This window comes from Siniperca chuatsi, linkage group LG6, assembly GCF_020085105.1.
Source record: "Siniperca chuatsi isolate FFG_IHB_CAS linkage group LG6, ASM2008510v1, whole genome shotgun sequence".
Classification (NCBI taxonomy): domain Eukaryota; kingdom Metazoa; phylum Chordata; class Actinopteri; order Centrarchiformes; family Sinipercidae; genus Siniperca; species Siniperca chuatsi.
Genome location: NC_058047.1, coordinates 22,796,655 through 22,820,669, shown reverse-complemented (window position 1 = coordinate 22,820,669; position 24,015 = coordinate 22,796,655). Strand labels below are relative to the sequence as shown.

Sequence of the window (24,015 nt, the reverse complement as noted above, 5' to 3'; positions counted from 1 at the left end):
AGACATAATGTAGAAAATACCATTTCCTTACTGTTGTTTATTGATTAATCAGCATAAGACTGACAACTGCAACTATGCTAACCTCACTGAACCATAGCATTTAGCGTTTCTTGCCTCCTCCATTCTTCCTTAAGCCTTAACCCCTTTAATCCTCTACTTCCTTGCCTCAGATCATCATCCTCTCCAGATGTGTGCTGCTGTCACGGTCGTTGGCGTGGACATAATTCTTCTTTTGATTTCTGCAAAGACACATAGCAGTCTTCCAACTAAAGTTCATGTGGGTAACAGGTGAAAGGCAGGACACTGCAGCAGTCACACAGGGGTCACTTGCTGCCCTAGAAATGGAGTTGACCTCTATGTTCCTTAGCCATAGTTCACTTCACTGTCTCCCTATCTGTCTCTCCTGTCTGGGAGGAAGGACAGCTGGGCAGGCAGATGGGGCCGTTACCCAGGCAACCATAAGGCCACTGATAATAGCTCTTGTCTTAAGCGTAGAAGAAGATATCGACTTATTTCCCTGTAGAATGCACCGGATTTGACCTGTTAGTTCCAATGTGACTGTAGGTTAGATTTACAGTTCACCATCCAATAGGAAGAATGAACATATTTAGGCTAGAGAATCATAACCTTGTAGGGAGAACACATTAGACTCTATAGGGCTATCAAGAGATACATATTGTGGATCAGGAAGAGACCTTCAGACTTGGTTTTGGCACTGCACTGGGTTTCACCTATACGTATCATCCCTACCGTACATAAATCTACTCCTATGCATTTTTACCTTATTTAAATCCTTATTTCTCCATCTCATCAACCTCACGTTTCTCCATAAACTTCTCTCCCCTTCTTTCGTTCTGAACCACATCACCTCACGACTCTGCCCTACCCACCATCATTCCTGTCCTGCATCCCCTCCACTCTCTCCTCCCATCTTCTCTTCCTTCCCTGCTCTGTTTTCCTACCTAAGTATAGCTGTAGTTTACCTTCTCTATCTGTGCAGAGCCCTCCTGTCTATCTCCCTCCCACACTTCAGTATCTCTGCCCTTTTTCCTATATCTCCCTCCCTCAGTATCTGCCTCCCTCACTCACCTTCCTCTTCTCTCTCACAGTCTGTCTGTCTGTCTCAGCTTGACTGAACAGATAACTCCTGGATGCTCATGTGGGTAAGCCAGCAGCTAGCTTTCTCTCTTTCCTCTCACACACACACAGCAGCCACATAGAAACACACCTGAGTAGATGTAATCGCAGGAACACACACACATAAACACATACCCCTTTCTACAGACACACACACACACATACACACAGTTCTTTAGGGTAATCCATGGGAATGTCCAGATGGATATGATCTCCGGTGAGAACGTGAAGGTCAGCGTCCTCGTACTGTTAAAAAATAAATATTACAAAATATTTTTCACAGGATTAGGATTCCTCTAATACACACATACGCACAGAAAGGGACAGGGAGAGAGATTGAGAATGAAAAAAAGAAAAAGATAGGGACAGACAGGGAGAGAAAAACAGAGGAAAGGAGAAAGAATGGAAATGTATGTGTGCATGTATTATCAGCAAAACGGGTCAAACTCGTTAAAGGCAACAAAGGCAGCTCTCTAATTGCCTGAGCACAGCTCGGCACTGCTGAGCAACAGTAGTGGCAGTACAGTACAGTAGGAGGGTCTCTGACAGTCACTGGACATACAGTAAGCCTGATTAAAACCTTAAGCTATGTACCATGTAACATGTTCACCAACAATCTTCAAACTGCACATACATCAGATTTATGGTAAAAAGTATTAAAACATGTTCGTATGGATGAGGGAATCTCTGGATAGAAATTATGCCAACTCGGTGTCTCAACAGAGAAGAAAATGAGACGGGATTTGAGGGCTTGAGATCTGAACCACATGGTTATAGTTCAAACTTTTTAAAAAGGTGCAGGTCTTCATCAGAGTGATAAGAGCCAGTGGCAGTAAAAACATTTAAAATGCCTAGACAGGTTCTGGGCGTAGGTTCTCTGCCATAGCATACATAAATATACATCATAGTAACCAAGATGAATTCATCTTTTTATTTTGGTCCATATGTTTCACTCGTGTTCAATTTGTAAATATAGTAGCGTTTAATCTTTTCAAACATATCAGGGTGGCGGTCCATCCATGTTTTGCATACATAATGCAATATAATGATGCGCCATCACATACATATTGTAGGTTCTAGGTGAAATAGCAATCCTTGTTTTAAGGGCAAGATACACACCAGGTCGCAGGGACAACAACAAATAACATCCAACTGCAACTGGTAAAATACTTTTTAACAATTTTACACACTGAACACAACTGAACCATAGGGACTAAATAAAAAGATAATTTTATCTAATTTTCAATTATGTTTTTAATTGTATGTTTTTATGATGTATATTTATAAATGCTGTGTATGGCATTGGCTGGATATATAAGAAATGCCCAGGACCTGTCTATCCCACAAGATGCAGCTATTAGCAATTTAAACATCTTCACTGCCACTGCCTCCTCTTGCTCTGATGAAGACATGATGTTGGCAAAATGTTGGTTGCTGCACCTCCTTAAAAACTTTAACTATAACTGTGTGCTCCAGATCTCATCCCTCCATACTATATTCAAATGTGGCATACTGTAGTCACATGACATTGTAATCAAACATTAGTTGATGTAAATGAAATGTCTCCTCTGAAAAGGCGTCAATACGTCTGGAGGTGAATTTGAGAGACGCATCCAGACAGGAATGAGATTTGCTTTGACCCAAATGCACAAACAAGTACACAGTGACCTGTCTCACCTACTATCCCCCACACTGCTTATTTACCTACAAACATCAGGGTGTTGTGAGAGGGAAGGCAGGACGAAAAATCACAGCATAACTGTAGCTATCAAAGCACGCCACTCTTCAATAACTCAGATATATCAGGATATCAAGTGCCTGACAGATGTGAAGAGAGTAAAAGAGCACGTTGAGATGAGGAGATATGGTTTACGACAGAGAAAATATATTGAATCTGAAAACTCTGTATGTGCACACACATGCAGAGGAGTTTTGAGTTGAGTGTTGACAATGTGACAGGCCATTCTTATTGCATTCTCATATGTAAATAAAGTGAAAAAGAGACAGAAATGGAAAGGGAGAAACTCCTGAGGATGATGACAACTTAAATATAAGTGACAGGTTGACTTGTGTGTATTTGGTTAAGGTAGAGGGAAGGGGTGTGTGTGTGTGTGTGTGTGTGTGTGTAAACCCTCAGGGGGTTAGATATAAAGATATGCTCTGTTGAAATGTCACACATATTTATGCTTTCATCAGGATGTGTAACTTTGAGGGTTTTTACCTCTGGGAGGATCCATCATATTTCATCATATTTCATTAACAAGTTTTATGCATATGTAGACATCACACAGTTTCCCCTTAGAACAGAGTAAAGGGTATCTAATCCTACCTCTGTGTGAGCGTCGCTGTGAGCCCTGCTGCCAGTCTGAACTCATTGTACTCTATCAGCCCTGACAGCCTGCACCACTCTAAAAAACATCAGCTGTTTCACACACGTCAATACAGCACCAGTAAGTTTTTAAAAGATTACTTTTGAGATAGTTTAATAGTAATGTGATAACGTATTGATCCCAGTTCAGTGGTTTTACATAGACTATAATGCAGAACAGCCATATAGCTTCTTGTAAGTTGTAAACATAGCAAGTTCTGGTGTGGCACAGAAAAAACATTTGTTTGTTAATTTTAAAAAAATGAGACAAAACAATCATAAATACATTAATCTAAACTAAGTCTAAAGTATTTTGTGAATGTGTACATGTATCATAATAGGAACATAATTTGTGTCTGAGAAGTAATTAAAGTAGGTTATTAGCAGAAATAAATTAACAGGGTCTTACTGGAGGTGACAGGAGGCAGTGGTGATAACATTAGCAGCAACATTAGCAACTGTTGATTTTTTTCAAGAAACAAATTGTCAGTGAAGCTCTAATTTTCCTTGCGTTTTTGTTTGCCAGTGACAATTTTGTAGCTTTGCTTTATTTATGTATTTATTTACTCATTTTGTGCGTTTGCATTAGCTGGTGCAAGATGAAAACAAGCTTGCAGTGAGGTGGAATAATCTACAGCTTGATTAAACAGTGAAGGCCCACTGCCTTAAATTACTCAAGAATTAAACATTTAATGTTACAAAAGGAGGCGTGTTTGTCTTAGTAAGTATTACATAAAATGATTAAAAATTATGTTTTGTTATTTGTAGGTCCCTCTGGTCAAACAGTGTCCTAACCCTGCCACATTTACTATCTATGTACATATCCCACATATAAGATAAGCATGTGTGTAGATGTTTCTTAGAGTTTTTGTTGCCTTTTTTGAACACACTTTCTTTATTCATTTTTGTGCCAAAACAACTTTAGAGTAGACACTACCTGCGACATGTGGTCACTACACAATATGTCTATGTGAAATCTCTGAATAAGGAAATTATGTTCTTTCTCTTCTGTCCTTCCACATGGTGGTCAGAGTACAGGCTGTGACAAAGCAGAGCCCACGGAGTTGACGGGGATTCAGGATTTCCAAGAACTATAAATTACTTCCACATAAAACACAGGCATTCTAAATCATGTGGAAATAAAGACTATACTGAGGTACTGCAACACTAAGTGTGTTTCCATCCACCTGCTTTATGTGCATTTCCAATTTGAGCCTAAAAAACCTTAGTGGAAATACCAGAAATTCAAAATAAAGTCGAAACATCGCAAAAACGTTTTTAAGCCTGGCTGAGGTGGAAACGTTGGTGTACCGATAAAAACAAAATGCAACTAAGTGCAATGGAAACAGACTTAGACTCAAAGGTAGCGAATCAGTCATGACGTGCATGAAGCATGTGACTTAAAGACGAAGAATGACGGCAGGTCTGTGTGGACCAGTTAGGAGACTGTAACCTTCGGCAAAGTCATACATGTAACAAACATAACTGGCATATTTCCATCACGTTTTCTACATATTTTGCCACTCTTTTAACTGCAATTTCGTTGTGCCCACCTCTTCAACAGTTTAATTGTCCCCGACTGGAGAATTAGTGTAACCAGCTGTTTATCTTGGTGCCAACTCCTAATAGTCGCATTACAGTAGTGAATGAAAACGCATATTCATTTGCATTTTCTTTTGCCGATTTTCTGGAAATTCTGTTAAAATTTGTGTTACATCTGAATGGAAGCTTGACTACTGTGAGACATTTCTAAAATCTAACAACACCAAGTTGATCCTTGTGGAGAACGCCCCGTGCCGTCTTGAAGAACACAAACGCAGACAATATCTCTCGTGGTTGAGATGGGCTGCACACTTGATGTTGTGAGATCCATTAAGATAAGTTTTTCCCAGCTGATTCAATAGCCTCTGTACTCTAGACAATAGTGTTGCTTGGGCATGAAGCATTGTTCCCACGATGAAGCTTGGAACATCCTTCTCTCATCAGCCAAGTCACCATCCTCACCATAGAGAAAAATACGAGAAATCTACATCATGGATCTTTCTGTGTTCCCTGTTCTTGCATGTTTTTTTATAAAGGTGTTAGATATCATGTCAAACACATCATAGGACACAAGAATGGATTGAGAGACCTGTAATATAACTATAATAAGCCAGGTATTACTTTGTTGTACAAGCATATCAATCATGCAACAGCCATAGACTCAATTTAAATGGACCTCTACAATCACAGAGATATTCATCCATTTACCATTAAATAATCCACTGCACCCTATAATTTCACACAATTTCTTCCAATATCTACATCCTATTAAAGCAACTGTTCAAACTGCGAGTTAAGACCAACCCTCATGCTCCCAGAGACAAATCCTTACTGCAGACAGCCAGTACATGTACACTTATCTATGGAGAAATGCATCAAGTGTATAAAAGTCAAATACAAAGATCATACATCAGTGTGAATTGAAGAGTTGATAAGAGGATCTGCTGTACACGATATTCCTCCTGACTACCCTCTGCTCCACTGGACTGAGGAGTTATGATACTGACCCTGCTCAACCTCTGGTAAACTCTGCGAATCACTCAATGGGAGGGGTGAGGGGAGGAAGTGTGTGTGTGTGTGTATTGGGTGGGAGGAGAGGGGGTGATGGTAGTACTGGAAGAAGGTGAAAGGGGAAAAGAGGCCAGAGGAGGTGGAACAAGTCAAGCTGACATAGTTTCAGTGTATTCTCAATATTGTAAATAATGCAAGATGGGCTGTTTCTCATGGATGTTGTCTTCATTCATTTTTAACTGGTTCAGTTACACAGCAGTACTCCAGCTCTCTGTGTGCCAGCATGTATGTCTAGGTATGTGCAGGTGTATGAGTGCAGGCATGCATTTAATGTGATAAACTCAAGTTTTAGTTGAGGTCTCAAAAAACAAGCAGATTAATGGCTCGCTGCAAATTGGGTTTTTTTTTTTTTTTTTGGATTGCTGGAGTTAATTAAAGCTTAAAAATTAACTTCAAAACAGATATCGGTATTAACCTGCACAAATTCTCTCGTGCTGTTTCTTTGTCAGTGATTCAGGAAAAAAGTCAAGTAACTTTATGGATTCATATAAAACTTACTTAAGCTTTTACATTCCAAAAAATATTTAATTTCATTGCTTTGATAACAGCTACCAACTGAAAAGCCGATGGCCTCATAAAATCACCCCAATTACTGTCACAGTGTTACGCTTTGGGATGTGTCTCTTGATGACTCTAAGACGGCCTTGACTCTCTTGTTTATCACACTTTCATGTTTACAAACCTAGAATGAGCAATATCACAGGAATAACAGATGTTGATGGTTTTTTTAGAGTAGATTTTCCCTAAGCAAGGACACAGCAGGAACTCCAGTCCTGTGTGCTTTCTGAGGCTTGATAATACAGCTAACTAAATTACATTAGTTCATATGGTCAGACACACTGTTGATGAAACCCGCTAACCTCCACCTCAGCCTTAACTCACAGCATGTGTGTGTGTGTGTTTGAAAGAGAAAGTGTGTTTCTGTGTCGGTGTGTGTCTACGTGTGCCCGGGTTGGTGAGTGAGGGCTGCCTGGGGCTCATTGCTCATCTCAGTGGGTATAAATAGAAAAATAGAGAGCCAGGAACATAAGAGCATCATTGTGTGTCTGTGGGGGGGCTAAAAAACAAAACAAAACAGAGATATGATAGCAGGTGGATGGGCTGCAGGATTTAAAGCTATAAACAAATGTTGAATTCAATAGCCAGTTGAAACCATATCAGATGTAGTTGTAGGCTGTAGGATTCAGGAAGAAACAATCTTTTTTCGTGTTGTGGCCTCCCAAAACAATACCAAATCAAAATGCTAAAGATATGGTTTAATCTGACAATGCAGAATTAAAGCAGGGGGTAATACAAAATTAGCATTTTTTCCCCATTAATTTTCAACAGGTTCAAAACCACATACTTGGAGCAGAGTTTGCAGCACTCCTTGTTTTTTTGTGTTGCCTCAGCACCCCCTGGTTTGCTTTGCCATCGTCTCAGTGTACATCCACTCAGGTTTTTGAGTGATTAATGTGATGTGTGGAGATGGCTGCTGTGTATCTTACGAGTTTCTATTCTAATCTATTCTATTCGCTCAATCACCATTTGCTGATTTGAGATGTATCCAAAAATCACTGCCTCATTCACCCTTTCACTACTCCCTATATAACAGACACTCAATAGCTTACTTGTGAGCAGTAAATTGAGATTTATGACACTTATGAATCATCGTCATTTTGTGTCATCACTGACAGGTGTAGAGTCGCATGAAGGTAATCTCTGCATCTATAAAATGCAACACATTGCCCTGTTTGATCGTTAGCAGAAAGTTCTTTATTAATTCCATTGTGGGGATTTTTGAGGGCACTATATAGTGCATAAAAATCACACTCAAATAAAATGGTAAAAATGGTGCACTGTATAGTAAATAAGGAGTGTTTTCGGACACAGCCATAGATTGGTTAACAGCAGCTGAACAAAAGATAGAACTGGCAGAACAAATAGCAGGTTATGATGTGATGACAGGACAGCATTATTCAACAGATGATGTGTTTGTTGAATACATACCTGGACGTCACCACACCTGGTGTCCATATCACTGCTCCTCAAAGAAGGAAAATGCACCTGGAGGAGAGAGTGAGGGAGAAATGGGGAGGGACAGAGGGGGGGCATAGCATTAAGAAAAAGCACTTGTCAGGTAACCTATTAGAGTACCATTACAATACCAATCTCTGCTCCCCATCTTTCCCTCTCAGTGTGTGTGTGTGTGTGTGTAATTCTTGTCACCAGCAGGAAGATGAGATCATTACCTGTGACTGCGAGGCTAATGTCACACACAGCCTCAAAACACACACAGACACACACATAAGCATGCGTACGCACACAGGGCCACACGCATGCACACATACAGGCAGACTAAAGAGGCTAATGTGACTCTGCCTCAGTAACAAAACTACGGTGACCACAGGGCTTGTCTCCAATTGGATAAGGCAGCCTGTTTTACAACCTGCTTCCAACACCGGCAGACGAGAGAAACAAGAGGATAGAGAAAAGAGGGAGAAATGACAGAAGGATGAATAGAAGGGCATCTAATTGGAGACATGGTGGGAACGAACAGCCATCCCTCTCTTTGTGGTGGTGAAAAAAGCCGAGCTGCATTGTACAGAGAAAAGGGTACAGCTGCAGACATAATGTATGGCTCAGAATTAGCTAATCAGCAGTGGTGGAACTGTGAATGACAGATAAGGGGAGACGTAGAGGGGGATGATGGGATGGGTGGAAATGGGTCAGAAGGTGGGGATGACTGGCCTGGCCTCTAATTAACTTCTCCATCAGTCATATGGCTCTTCCTTCATATCACCTCCACAATACTACTACAACACGACACTGTCTGCAGTGTGTGTGTGTAAAGGCAGGAACACGCTTCTCCATCTGTGAACAAAGATTTGGTGTCATTTGGAGAAGTTGTGGTGGCTGTTTTATACTTGTACGGATTTTAAAGTACAAGTTAACGCATTCAGTTCAGTTCCAATGTTTCATTTCAAGCTTGTCTCCCAAAGGGAAGTTGGATCAACCAATCAGCTTGTTTTTGACCTGCTGGGCCACAAGCAATATGTTGTGGAGATTTGGGAGGTACAGCATGCGAGTCAGCTCCACTGCCAGCCTCTGCAAACATAAGTCCCTCCTCAACGTAACTCTGCAGAGGCATTTACGTGTATCTTCACAAAAGTATAATTGCCACATGAGCTTTCAAAGGGGGGCAGCAAAGTGTGTGTGTGTGTGTGTGTGTGTGCTTTTGAATCTGGTAAATTATTATAATACACACCATTAATACACCATGACCTCACAGCATTCTTATTAAAGGCTCCAATTATGAACAATAATAACATTTCAAGGGTTGCATTATGATGTGATATGGAATATGTCTCCTCTCTCTCTCTCCTTTCTTTCTCCCTGTTCCTATACACCTTTTCTTTATGCTGCATGTTTCCAGGCGGGAGAGCTTAATGTACATACTGCAAATACTATGTAGCTCTTCACTGCTGTGTTTCATAAATGAGAAAAATTAATTCTTGTTCCATACAGCATGAAAATAAAGCTAGAGGTGCAGTCTGTGTTTATTCATGTGCTGCTTATATGCACAACAACAAACTGTGTCAGCACACATTTCACCCCCCACACTGAACTACAGATGGTAATGCTGCGGCTCTCCTTCTAGTCCTTCCCTTCTCCAGTCATCTCCTGTCTCTTTAATTGTCTCGTTCAATCTAATTTTGTTTTCAATTTCAATTACTTAAACATCACATTCGCATTACTGGTAAGCACAAATAGCATTAACAATGCAATTTACAAAATGTGTGATTTCACCGCCTCTCTTTCACACTGTCTCTCTTGCCCTCTCTCTCACACCCACCATGTGTCCCTCTCATAATCATGTTGCAATCATGTGAAAAAGCGTAGGAATATTAAATATTAACTGCACATTCATTCTAGGCAAGCAGAATATGAAATGAATTAATCATGGCGTACAAGGCTGTCTAGATTCTTATCCTTTATCCTTATCTGCTTTCATGTGCTGTGAGAATGCTTTGGAGGAAATTAAAAGTGGCAAATGAGAGAGACCAGTGTGTGTACTGTATGTGTACTGTATGTGTGTGTGTGTAAAGCCATCTGAAGCCTGTCACTAAATGCCATATGATACCACTCACTCATCCCACAAACATTTCAATGACAGAAATTACATTTATTTAAAGGGAGCACTCCATTTTTTTAATGTCACAATTTACTAGTCATGGGTGGTACTGCTGAGCCAGTGAAAAGACTTGTATGCTGTCTTCTGTGGTTTGGGAAGAAGCTGAGCACCTGAGAAAATGACCCTGACGATGTGTCAGCAGGGTTATCTTAGCTAGGGGTGGGGGACTACAAATTTATAACAGAAAGCCTGCGATACAAACTGTGGTTGTGGAGTTTGAAAAATGTGGGTGATGCTACAGAGTTGCATTATGGGAAGTGTAGGACTGCATTTTAAGAACTTGACCCACATTAGGGACTAGTGTCAGGATCTCTCTGCTTCTGCTGATTCAATTTTGACCATTATTTTTTAAAACTGTTTCATGGAAATCCCCTAACTTCATGAAGTTCATTGTCTCAAAATATATTATTTATGGCAACAAAAGTTTATCCAAAATGCCAAAAAAAAAAAAAGCATATTGAGGAGCAAGAGGAGAGGAGAGGAAACTCAATGAGTCTCTTTTGAAGCCACACTTTAGGACCAGCACTACTTTGCTTTAGGAATGATTCTCTCTTAACCATCTTTCTCTCTCTCTCTCTTCATCTCTCTGCCGCCTCCATCTCTCCATCTCTCATGCTTGATGGCCCCCCTGCATGCTCCTAATAACCCATGATGAGTCCTCCACACTTGAGCACCCTCCCATCAGACACCTGCTGAGACTCACACACGCACAAACACACACACTCTACCCCTCTGTGTCGGACATAGAGGGGTGTGGATGATGACAGCCATCAGCGGGGCAATTAATGGGACCGTCCCCTGGTTACAATACAACAGAGAGGAGAAGCAGGAAAACAACATTAGCCAATATGGCTGGATCCTAATGGTATAATTAGCCTAGCATGCTTCTCCCCACTTGGACTCGAAAACCCAAAAGCACAGCCAGCAGTGATGCAAAGAAGTGGTGAAGGAGGGAGACCAGGGAGGGATGAAGTGGAGAGAGAAGTGAAATATGAGGGAGTACAAGGAAACACACACACATAAGGATGCTGAAAATAGTAAAGAGATGAATACACAACAGCTCTGTAGTCATAACCAGCACAAATCTGGCTCTTATGCTAAAAGAGGGAGAGATCAGGAATGGAGGGATCACCAGAGCTAAGTAAGCATAGAGAGAGTGATGGAGGTAAGACAGAGAACTGAGAGGGAGGCATACAGGAGAGGCGGACGCAGGGAGGGAGAGGAGAGTGGTGTAGACACAGGACCATGTTCGTAGCATACTGATGCTGCTGTAAGACATGCAGTCAGCATGGCCTCGGCTAAGCAACCAAGCATGTGCTGCAGAGGGCTGGGCTCCCTCATAATGGTGTGTGTGCACTTTCATGTGTACATGTATTGTTGATTATGATGTTGTATAAAAATAATACAACAAAGATGGGATTATAGAAGAACATGCACTTTATATGAGCGCATGTGTGTTTCTGAGTTTGTACGTGGGTGCGCGTGTGTAAATGTCTGTTTGTGTGTACACCGTGTGCTGCAGTGGGCGGTGGGTTGTTCATTATGCTGTGTGTGTCCCTCCCTGCCAAGCCTGTTATCACAACACAGAGCCCCAGCAGCTACTGTGCTAGCTCTGTTACCATACCTTAGTTCCATTGGAGCTCCTATAGCATATTCTGCTCCTCAAGGACAGTATACTGGAGCACCAACAGAAACACAGACCAGAATTACAAGCAGCTCAACTCATGGACTCCTGCTGACCGACATAGCAGAACATAAAGAAAATACGTCTTTGTATTTGTTTAAATTTTTTCTGAATGTTAAGTAGTAAGAATGTGAAAACCCTATTATGAAAGAATTGTTATCTTTTGCGACTTAGGACCCCTACAGTTTCGGAGCGCAATTCCCCCCCAATGGACTGCTGTACATGCATTTGTTAACAAGCTGAAGGATTTGGAACCGGCAAAGATGACGTCAGAAGCCAAAGAACCATATTGACTGACAGGGTAGCACATGGATATAACATGCTTGCGGCTAAACCTCTGTCGAAATGGGCTGACTTGGCTGATGATGATCAAAAACTAGCGAGTCGACAACTTTGCTAACACAGCCAAACATCAAGCAAGTCTAGCAACACAAGACTTATCAAGACCATTCTCCCTATTACAAGTCAGTGTATCATCAAATTGATTTTGAAGCTGTTATTTTAAGGTAAAATAGTTGCATAATGTTGCATTCCATTGTACCCTTTTATAAATAATGTTTACGTACATTGTACATTGTATTAAAAAAGAAAAAAAGGAAGTGAATCATATTGTTCAAGTGTCTATGTCATATGTCAGCATCAATTTGAATTACATTACAAAAGAACAGGATTATAACTGCTCCCTACTGTAAAGTATAGCCAGAAGGCTGTCTGTGTGATCTCGCCTTTCTCTTTCCGTTCTATTTGACTCTGTCCAGGAGACAACAGGAGGCCTGCTCTTCCTTTGTGTCTCACTCAATCCCTCATCTTCACCCGTCTCTCAGAAAGAGATCCAGAAATGGATTTCATTCATTAGCAGAGATGAGAGCAGCTTGCAGGGGGTACAAAAGTGTCTTTTTCTGCATTTCTAAAAGTGTGCCACATTGTGAAAAATGGGAGGAAAATAAAAAAGAGACGCGAAAACACTCAGCAATGTTCTTCTCCATCTTTAATGAAAGAGAATGAGAGGAGCTGTCGCTTTCTGTCTCCTACTGCTCCACCACAACCTGATTACTGTCTGATGATGATGGCACTACTTCCTGACATCTAAATGAAATAATTGTGTGTAATCACTTTAAAAGACTGGCAGGAGACATGCGAGCGATGAGAAATAGTTAAGAAAGGCAACGGCATTTTAATTGAATCTTCACAGAAGCATCTGATTCCATCAAACAAGTCTAAAACCACCAGGAGACAGGCAGAGACACAGCGGTGGCACACTTCAATTGAGAGATGAATAGTGGTGTAATGGGTTTAGGGACTGTTTAAGAGAGCAGGGTTTAGGTGGATATGCTTCAGCCATTCTCTTATACTCGCACATTTTACTCCCACATAATCTGTAAGAAATCTTCAGAGTACTACACTGTATCCAGGTAAACTTTCCCAAAAACTGATCTTTAATACAATATTTCACATAAACAACCCAAGCAAGGATTTTGTACCGTTAATGCCGATGCTGTAAAAAACACCTTTTCTGGTTCGGCAGCACCAAAGCCGACGCTCATGATCACAAGGCAAAGAAAGACACCTTGCTGGTTTTGTTGGGATGGATTTTTGACTTAAAAATGCTCATTCTGGACCTCCACGCACAGCCGTCGCTGTTTCGTGGGCCTGTGCACGACCAGGCCACTCTGTGGATTTCTGAAGGCCCATTTCACACAGAGAGCCCAGGCCGGGGAGAGCCTGTCCACAGCCATTTCCGTACTCTTTAATCTCAGCGGCCGACTGGAAAGAGTAGCGCTGCACATTCCATTAATGTAAAGTGGGGCTTGAAGGCCCGTAATTTATTGGCTCTGCAGGCTCGCCTCCCCTCATCTCACTCATACTGGCTCCCGGCCACCAAATACTCCCCCTGATACCCGTCGACATGCAGCACTTGGCGTTTTACGCTATTTTGCCCACTTTCTCCCTTTACCTCTCCCTTCCTCTATACTCTCTTTGCTTCTCCCTTTGTCTACTCTCTCTACATACCTTTTGCCTCGATATCTCTATCGGTAGTTCTCTTGCTTTACCTATCAAGCATACATACAGAGATTCCCTCTGCAGAACCTATCTCCAGTCAGAATTATCATAGTATTTCATCCTAGTTGCTCCCAAAGCATTCTGCTACGAAAGGAGCCATGGATGAAGTGAGGATCCCAGCTCCTTAAGACTCTGCATCACTGATTTAACAGACAGTTTAATTACTACCAAAATGACACACTCAGAGCCACAGACATAACTGCAGGAGAACAGAGGAATCCCCTGCTGAATTCCCCCTGAGAGACAGAAAAATCTTGTTTTCTCTGTTGATCCTCCTCTGAATTTGTTTCCCCCTCCTCCTTCCCTCAGTCTGGACTAATTGTCATGATCTGTGCTGCTATAGCAAGCGTGACTTGACCATTAAGCTGCCAGGATGTCATACAGTACTAGGCTCTGCCAGCAGAGACTGACAGCTCAGGATGGGGGACAAGCTGGTAAGAGGCCGGAGGACTCGTTGGGGTCTCACCAAATCCTAAACCAAACAAAACTGAAAATAACTTGACAGGTTTTTCTCAGTGAATTGAGAGGAGAGGGTGGTTTGTGCAACTGTTGTGCTGCTAATCACACACTTTGTGAGCTGAAGAAAGAAACAGAGAAAGAGAAAGCTGTTTCTTGTTTGTGAGCTTTTTGTTAGCGCAGTTATTTAGATTACTAATTTAACATGAGTCAGGCCAGCTTCTCTCTGTCTTTCAGGTCTTTTTTTGTCACCACATTCATACTACAACTCTTCACAAAACACAGGAGTTATTCCCTCCAAGTAAGATTAGTAACATCTTGAATGGACTCTTATGGTACACACTAAAACATAGAGGTACAGGAGGAGTACATTCTGAAAAGTAAATTTTTCAAAGATGTACCATAACAGGAACACAATGGATCACAGCTGCTTACCTTATGATCCACCATAAAGGTGCCAATGTAGTTTCTAGTAGTTTAAAGATTCCCTCCAGACATGTATTAAAACACAAATAGTCTGCTTGGAACAATAATGTGTGTCTGATATGTTTTTTCCACAAAAAAAAGTATAATTTCCACATTAAAATCCTAAAAAGGCATCTACTCCTAGCTCATTAAAAACTCCAGAATCTATGAATATGATGAATATGCAAATTTTTGTTAATTTCTAAAGTTTTCCTGCTGGATACAAGACGTCTCCTACTTCACTGTAAAGTCCATTCTCAGTGTATGTGCGCTGGCGACTTCAAGTTTCTGCATCACACATGTCTAAGTTGCAAAGGGTTGGCTTCCAAACTATTTGTGCTGTCACAAGTTATGCTCGTAGGCCCACCCCTCAAAATCAGATTTTCAATGAGCACAGAGAAACTTTCCACTTTCAGCAGATGAACGTAAAAACAACCTTCTAGTGTCAAACTCTGCACATACATCATTCTGTGAAGCTCAAACATCCAACTGTAGGAACAAGAAGAAAAGCATATTTTTGAGTGGAGGGGGACTATAAGGTAAGCCTGAACTGTGGTTAGAGTTAGTAAAGTCAGTTAAGACAGCATATGACTGGGGCATCCTGGTGTTTCAGGGGAAAACGCACTTGCGCATTACCACATACACATGGGTTGAATACCCAGCAGTGCTGCCTCTGGCTTGGCTGAGCTCTCTATCAAACATCTATGGGTGGGAAGCTTTTAGAGGATCAAACTGTTGTTGTTGCAGCACTACTACCTTGTTGCAGTGTCCTACTGGTTTTAGCCTCCCCAGACCTGGAGCATTACAGAAACAGAGCTACACCAAAGCATATTATTTTGTAGGAACAGAACACACCAACCAAAATCCCAGCAGGCTCAACCTCTGACACCAGTCAGTAAAACTCCTTTCCGAGACAGTCAGTCCAAATGATGAGACAGCCTCTACTGGTAAAATAGTGACAAACATTATGTCTTAAGAGACAGCAGAATCTAATCTATAAGCTTCCGATGATGCAAGCAACAGACTAACCAGCACATGAGCTCAGAATAAGGTCTACACTACACAAGCAGCATCATTTCAAAGACAGCCAACACATCACTTTCTCTGTAATGAACTTTATGTTCCAGGACCTCCCTCACATGTCTAGGCAGACCTGCTGTATAAACCCTGTATTAGGAGCTAAGGACCCTGGTGTTACATTGACTATACACTATTGTAATTGTTTTCTAATGTAAAGTCACTGTTTTATGTTTTGTGTGAGTGCAAAATGTCTCCTGTGTGTATTGTAGTACTTTAGAATTGAGATTTAATATGGGAAATGTACAATCTAATTAGAGAGCCAACTTTTATGCATGAAGAAAATCAATACATTGATACCAAGTTAAAGAACCCTGCGGGCTATTTAATGAAGGCATTCCAGTAAAGCTATTAGTAGAATTATGTTTGTTTGATTTGTTTCATTAGTTTGATTATTTCATTTATACCAGTAACTATAGTAATTTAATGATAATTAGGTTTATCTATGTCATGTTTGGTATCATTTTACTAGCCTAAATTCAAACTTTCCAAATCTGTCATCAGCGGCGTTATGTTATGATTCAAGTATGATATGAGTCCGATACCTCCGCTAACTGTCCTAGGTCCACTCCTGGAATCCGGTCCTTCAGTCCACACATGCTACAATTGACCAACACATCCCCAAATCATGGTTACTGCACAACTACTAACTGCAATTTTATTTATCCAGTTCTGTTTCCCATTGAACCGTTACCACAAGTAGTATTTGGTCAATAATCCTTATCCAAAATCTCCTCTCTTTTTTATCCATACAAAGTCTAATTTCCCATTTATGCTCTATTTATTAATTCATGTCATGTCTTTTGTCTTTGTTGTTTAGTTGTAGTTTAGTTTAAAATAAATGTGTCCTGTTTGCTTAATCACATTTTGGTTATTAAACTAGCTTTTTTCCCATTTGGTAGACTGTAGTAGACTGGTCAATCATTTTTCACACAAAAAAATATGAGACTGCAATACAACTAAGAGTGGATATTTAAAAGCTCAGTTACACATACAGATAAAATAAAAAAATAAAATAAATTCACAAATGCCCCTAGTGGTTATGTGTGTGTGTAGTGTGTCATGTAGTGTGGAATTGAATTATAGAAGGAGAACAGCCGAATTGGGACTTGTCAGAGTTGGTAAAGCGTTTTTAAAGCCACAATAACAAGAGGAGGTAGGTAGGGAAGGAACAAGCATTCAGTCTAAAAGGATGAAACAAATGAGAAGATAAGAGCAGCATACTGTAGGTTAATGATATCTAATTACAGCAACAATGAATTAAACATCAGATTTTCCTCACATTTCCATTGTTCTAATGCATGGGAAAAGTATATTCTATCTGTCTCTTAACACCACACTTTGTAGACTCACTAAGTGGTTTTTAAATGAAAACAAAATTGAATATAGAACTAGTGAGACTATCAAGTAAGCAAACAGTTCAATATTTATGAGCTTATTAAACTGTGTACGCGGTCAGAGAGGAGCCATGAGAGGGGCGCAATTGGCCAGTGGGCTGCCTCTTACTTATTCATGCCAGGGGCTAGACGTCTCTCTCTGTAAATTATTTAGACCTTTTCTTTGTGTTTGTGTGTGTGTGTGTGTGTGTTTGAGAGCAGTGTGTGAGTGAATCATTAAGGTTATATATACATCCACAGTAGGGATCCTCTTTAGAGGGGTCACTGGCCATGCTGTTGAAATAACATTATTATATTGCCACTCTGTGCTCCATGTGCACATGTGTGTTTGTGCAAATCCATCAGTGAGAGGGGTTTTCCTTTTTGTGAATGGATCCTTGTGGACGTATTGTAGACAAAAAGGCCAAAGTGATCCTGAGATAAAGACTACATGACAGTAAGATGGAAGGGGGAATGAAGAAAGAGAAGAAAAGGAAAGAGAAAAGCATTTCTGTTCATTTTCTTACATTACACACTATTCCCTTTGCTTTATTTCCTCCTCAGAGGGGAATAAGTGCCTGTGCATTTTTATGGGTTAACACGTGAAATAGCTATGCTAATCGCTATGCTAATTGCGTTTCTGAACGCATGTTAGCACACTGTGAGCTATTTCACAGCAAACAACCATAGCCTAAGCTGTGAATAATGACCACTTCAGCTTCTGCAAGGATTTGTAAGCACCGGGCAGCTGATAGACAGGGTTAGTGGGCGGTTTAGAGAGTGAGGAGCAAAGAGTGAAAAAGAGAGGGGAGAGGGTGTGGAGAGAGGAAGAGGAGGATAAGGATGGACAGATAGAAGGTATGACAGCTTTCTGCATAATTACTCACATCTGTATCGCCACTCTCAATCCCTGAGTAATATTAATCTGACAGAGACAGAGAGATAGGAAGAGCCCTTACTCAAAATACATGTCTTGTGGCTGCAGTACATCATGGATGATTGAGTCTACAGTCTGCTGAAGAATCTCTGTCTCTTCTACAACAGATTTATCCTGTTATTTTTTAACATTGGTACAAAATGGTGCACCTAAAGAAGCCCTTGCTCTTTGATTCTGAGCGATTCACTCATTCAGTAAAGCTGAAGCCTCGTTTTAAAGCTGCATTCAGACTGACAAAAAACATTAATTACAGTGAGACCATTGCGTTGTTGCAGCAGACAGCAAGAGAAAAACAAAAAACAAAGAGCAACCAGGCAGAAAAGTTGATCCTTCTACAACTTCTGCCGTAGTGCATTCTGGTATCTAGCAACGCAGTGCACTGGCCATTCAATCCATAAAACCGCACATACCAGGTAGAATACCTTGTAGCATGTACAGTGTAGCATTGTGCTGAGGAGAAAATGATTGCTGCCACGATAACTTTCCAGATACACCACTGTGCAGTGTAATGTTATCTGATCTTTTCGCTATTCTCACTGTAGACATGCAACAAAAAATACTCAATCACACAGTGACAACATTACTCATATCCACCAATCTAAATGGCATATACAAGTGGGAGGGATTAAGTTTAACATCTTGCTGACTACAGGAGGTGGAGATGTTGTAATTTCAGACAGGATATGGTGCATTAGAGCAGCAGTACTTTGGGTTCAGCATGAATCCAGTTTTTCTGTTGAGGAGAACATGATTTGAAAAATGGTAAGCAGTCATTACAGTAAACAGCATATACATTAAAGTTAATGGGGAAAATATTCTAAATCACCATTATGGTCCTTTGGTAGCAGGTTTGGGGGAAGGACCCATGTGTAATGTGTAGTATTGAAAATCATTTGGGGGGTGGTGCTTGGTGTGTTAGTGGGAGAAGGAGGGAGAGGATGGATGGAGGAAATGCAGAGCGGGTGGCCTTTGAACCCTTCCTCTGGGACTATGGTGGGCTCTGTCGAACATTCTTTCCTCCTCATCTCGCTGCTACACGGTCTCCATGGTGATCATTACAGATGGATGGTAGTTGCACCCTTCGCTCCTGCGTCACCTTAGCACAGGTGTTCTCTTGTCACAGCCTGATCTCCTTTACATATCTCCCCCTGATTCACCACAAGCTCCCCAGAGAAGACCTTATCATAATGAGGAACATATACTGGGACCCCTAAAACAACCCCCTACACTCCCTTCCATCCCTCCTGCTATACTCCTGCTATTCATTTCCATTTTTCCACTTCTTCTGCTTCCACCTCCCCCACTTCTGTCCCTGGATCAGCTAGTCTCCTGGTGCTTTCCCCATTTGTTCCTATTTCCTCTGTTTTCTCTCTGCCTTCTGGCCAGGGAGTGATATTGGAGACTGCACAGTGTGTCCTATACCTGGAGGAAACATGTCTGTGCAGATGCTGCCTTCATGGTAATAGAGTAGCCAGATCTCCTCATGGGCACAGACAAGTGGATTCACCCAAAATTGAGAGCAGGAATAACATATTCTGCAGAGAGAGAGAGATGATTTGTCTCTCACTATTTTAAAGCAGAACAGCTAAAGCAAACATTTGATATGTAGACCCACTGCCAAAGAGCTATTAAGGAAAGCTGTGTCACTGCACTTACAAACAGTAAGACAATGTAAACAGGCTAATGTTAATGAAAAGGGGCAGACTGACTTCTTACGGCTACCATTTAGCCTAGCATTTAGCCTCGTACTGAGGTAACAGCCGCTGTCATGGGAATGCTAATGCAGCTAAGGAAAACAAAGCCTGGTTAATGAGAGCTCTGAGATAAGAGAGCAGAGGCGAGGACACACATGTACACACACACACACACCTCACACACACACTGTGACAGGCTCTTCTCCTTCGACACTAATTAGACAGGAAGGACTATATGTGGAGGAAGAGCTAACTAACCGTCCACATCAATACTGCATCGTGCGAGCCTGTCCTGGCCATTGGCCTCAAAGACATGGAGGGAGGAGGGGATGGAGAGCAGAAGGAGGAGAGAGACAAATTAGAGAGAGGGCAAGACATGGAGGGCAGAGAGAAATGAATCTGCAGGAATGAAGATGATTTCACACCAACGCCTGTCTAGGTGTGATCCACACGTGTGACACATGTAATATTAGATCCAATCCACATATTACAGTATATAAAGTGATGAACAGCCACCTGCAGTGAGTTCCGTTTTCACTTCTTTGCATACATCCACCAGCTGTACAGTATGTACTCACACGTGCTCACACATGGCTACATTGGAATTCAGCTACATCCATGCACAGACACACAATTACACACAGACACACATGCCTAAGTGCATAAGAAACATAAGAAACTTAGTGGGTGTAAGCAACCATGTCTCCTAAAAAATAGGCTCATATACAACTAATTTGCATAAGCAAACTCAGTTTTAGAAATGTAATGCTGCTTAGATTACAATTTCTATCCAAATTGTAAACGCAACCCACGCAAAATTCTCATACTGAACGTATCTGCAAAATGTTCACTGTTAATGTGTTTAATTTGTTTTCACTACAAAACCAGCTCCTGAGAACTAAAGCATGATTAAGGTTTTTATGGTTATGCCCAGGCAACTCAAAGCACTTGGTAAAAGTTTAAGAAAGGTATTGGTCTTGGTTGAGTCCACAGCCACGCTAGCATCTCTGTGAAGCTTTACTCAGGCACATCAATGCTTTGAGCTAAATGCTAAATTTTCATGGAAATCCATCAAATAGCATTAATAGAGACTTTTCACTCAAAACCACACATGTCAACCTCATTGTGGTGCTAAAAGAAAAGACAATTGATCATCAAAGTCATGAGGATACACCATCAGGAAACCTAAATGTCTGCCCAAAACTTTGGGCCAATTCCTGCAGCTAGCATGGCTAAAAAGTCAACGGTGGCTTGAATCATGACATGGGACATGTTGACAATATTTCACCAAAACTACAGTCTTTCCTGAAACTTAATGAAGTGTTTTAGTGGCCTAAACCCAACAACACATGGTTTGTGGGACTCAAACTCCTGACCTCATCCCTACAACCTATGTGCCACAAGAGGATGTTGCACTTGCCACGTTACCAATGAATGTTATCCAGGTACCAATTACATTTCCTATAAAATGTATTTGGCAAAGCAGAGTAGTAGTATGTAAAAAACATTCATACAGGGCTGATGTGAGTGATCTTAAAAGCCACACGCAGCACCACCAGAAGTTGACCAGTGTTTGGTTTTTAGCAAAGTTAAAGTCTTATCCTCCAGACATCCTCTCCCTGCCCCCACCAGACACTCTCTCCCCTCCATCTCCCTCGTGTCTCTCCGCCTCCGACACTCCAAGAATACTAACCACTGGGCTTTTCCCCTCCCCGGGCTTGACCTGATATTGCTGCCACTCCTCTTCCACAAGCCCGAGGCAATGGCTGAACTTAAACTAGGTTAGGGATGGGAATGGAATAAGGTGCAGTAACACCAGACAAACAGCACGTAGAGAAGGGTTAGCTTAATAACCATCCAGCAAAGGTTTGGGGAGTGACTACTCCATCTCTCTCTCATCTGAATCTTTCTCTCTCGCTATCCATCTATCACATCTCCACCTTCCATTTTCTTCGCCTCACTTCCAATCCCTCCCCCCCTTGCAATCTATGGTCTTTTTTATCTGCCTCTCCCTCTCTGTATCTCCTCTCTTTTGCACTCTGTCTCATTCTCAATTTCTCACACTCTCTTGTACAATCAATCAGTTCTGAATTACTCATTTACTCTTTCTCTCAGTGCTGCATATTCTCTCTGCCACCGAGGACTCCGTTAATTTTCTCCCCTCCCTCGCTCTCCCTTTCTCTATATTCTGCTTGATAGAATCAGATGCTATTTGTCTATTAAGGGGCCACAGGGATATTTAATAAAGGGCCTCTAATAACTGTGTGTGGTTGCATGTGTGTGTGCAGGAGTGTGCATTTCCGACCAGGCGGGTGAATATCCTTCCATTCTCCACCTTGATGAGGAAATTAACATGTCCGATGTGGTGGCTGATGAAAAGTCATCTCGACGCCAATGGTGAATGTCGCAGTTAATTTTCTATTTAGCTACAGTAACCCTAACCAACTCTAATTGATTAGGTGATCAAAAGTAATTGGTATTAGGCCGCAGCTATGGATTCATTTGTCTTTTATGAATACTAATTGACCCCAGACTGCCCCTGTGCCCACACCTCCCCCGTTCGCCGGTGCTCTTCCTTTCCTCTACTTTTCCTCCACTTACTGGGCCTGCAAGTCATTGTACAATCTTCCCATTCCCTCAGTCTTGTGTGTGTGTGTGTGTGGGTAGTTGTACACCGTGTCGGTGTGTTTTCCTCCGTTTGTGTATGTGTGATTAAGTATTCGTCTCTCAGCTGTCTTGCCCCCCAGCCTTGGGGAGAAAACCAAACATATCTTTTTTTGGCATCCATTATGTGTGTGACTTTGTGTGTGTGTGTGTGTGTGTGTGTTGAGCACTCGTATGTACACCAGTATGTCCATTTGTGAAGCAAATTGGAGCAGGGAAAACCGCAGGTCTTTGGGAATGAATGTAGAATGAATCTAAATAATCTAAACAAGCATAGTTTCCTCAACCCATGTTTGACATTTATGAGGCATGGTAAAAAAAATAGAGTGAAAGAAAATGTGTCTCCCCCTCTGCACCCCATACTGAGCCTCTGGCACTCAGATACATACAATTCAATCTCGCACACACACACACACACACACACACACACACACACGCATGCCCAGATACAGATAAGCATGTAACCACAATCCAAACATATGCACGAAAATGGAGACAAAAACCAAAAATACACGCATGCACATGTTCAGACACCCATACTTCACCTCAATACATCATAGAACAGTAAACAGTAGTGATTATTAGCATGATGTCCTCTACAAAGCCAGATACTGATCAAAGCTGTTCAGAAAGATATATTGCTTGAGAATGATTGGAGACTGATTTTGACCAATTACTTTTGCTGCTTCTCCACCAATTAGCCATGATCGGACTGGTGGGATTCTCCAAAGAATATTTTCTTTAACAGCTAGGCCGTGTTCCACGACACACACAGATAAGAACACCAGCACACCCGCAAGACTAAACTGAACCCTTATCACTGCTTATTTCCTTTCTCTGGCAATGCCTTTATGGCAGAAACACAAAAATGCAAGTATGTACACACACACACACACACACACACGACTCCAACAGCCCTGCAGAGACTGAGGCTATAAGGCTGTCATGGCAACCACTCTGCAAAGGTGTGATTGGTCAAGGGAACGACATGCAGCGAAATGTTTGCTGAGAGGAGGTATGTAAATTCGCTACACATAACAGGAACATGCAGTTCAAACACACACGCACCACAGGGCACACACACACACAGTCCAGCAGTACTCATCAGTTTTCTCATGAGGCAGAGAAGACACTTTCAAAATTGGTGTATCCTAAATAATGAGTAAACAGATACTGTATATCCAACGTATCCTCATACATAGATATCTTACGAAAAATAATGCACCATTTTCGTGCATAATCCTACGAAGGTCCAGCAACCAGCAACAGTTGTTATGGTAACAATAAACACGTGGTTATTGTGAAATGG

At 41.4% G+C, this 24,015-nt stretch overlaps 1 protein-coding gene across 2 annotated transcripts in view; it reads right to left on the bottom strand.

The window, feature by feature from the left end:
• Positions 1-24,015, bottom strand: part of dab1a (DAB adaptor protein 1a) — a 190,932-nt gene that overhangs the window by 77,473 nt on the left and 89,444 nt on the right. For both annotated transcript variants that reach the window (XM_044198267.1, XM_044198269.1), the window contains one exon: positions 8,108-8,164. The gene's annotated coding sequence lies outside the window, so the exon portion shown is untranslated. The remainder of the gene's footprint in view (positions 1-8,107; positions 8,165-24,015) is intronic.